Source organism: Garra rufa, chromosome 2 (assembly GCF_049309525.1).
Source record: "Garra rufa chromosome 2, GarRuf1.0, whole genome shotgun sequence".
Classification (NCBI taxonomy): Eukaryota; Metazoa; Chordata; class Actinopteri; order Cypriniformes; family Cyprinidae; genus Garra; species Garra rufa.
This window is the reverse complement of record NC_133362.1, coordinates 46,479,638-46,480,283: the sequence shown is the minus strand read 5'-3', so window position 1 is coordinate 46,480,283 and position 646 is coordinate 46,479,638.

The window sequence follows — 646 nt, the reverse complement described above, 5'->3', positions numbered from 1 at the left end:
AGCTTCGAAGAACCAAGCGATCCAAGATCACGCAAAATCGTCAACAATCAAATCCAGCTAACTTAGTTAGCGAGGTACGAAGAACGGACCCTGGGTCCTACCTTTATCAGAAGACATATAAACTGGATCCTATCCTTATTTGTGTGTGCTTACAATGTCAACAAAACCTTGTGCTGTTTGCAAAATGACTAAACAAACAGCTTGCGCTTTGTGCTGTCTTGTTCTCGTGCACTAGAGCATGGCACAAACCTTGACGCTTGAAAGCTTGAGTCAGAAAAGCTTGAAATGTCTATATTAACATCTGATTATGTATCTGGTTCAAAGACTCATTTACCTCTAAAGGCACGTCACTGTAAAGAAATGGCGAGTCAGCATTCACTTCATCTCTGCAGCCGACTCACTGACTGAGAAAACACCAGTTTATTTATAAATAATTAAAATATTTCCTTGCTATTTTTCCCATCACAATCATTACTTTTGCCGGTGCTTTGCTGCAAGTATCATGGGTGCAATGAGTACAGAATAGGCTATCTATTAAAGGCTCATTATGGTTTAGTTTCCCACTCCACTAGTGTATATTTAATTAATTAAATTAATAATGTGCAATAAGTGAACTAATCCCACGTTTAGATGTCTACTAGTTGAC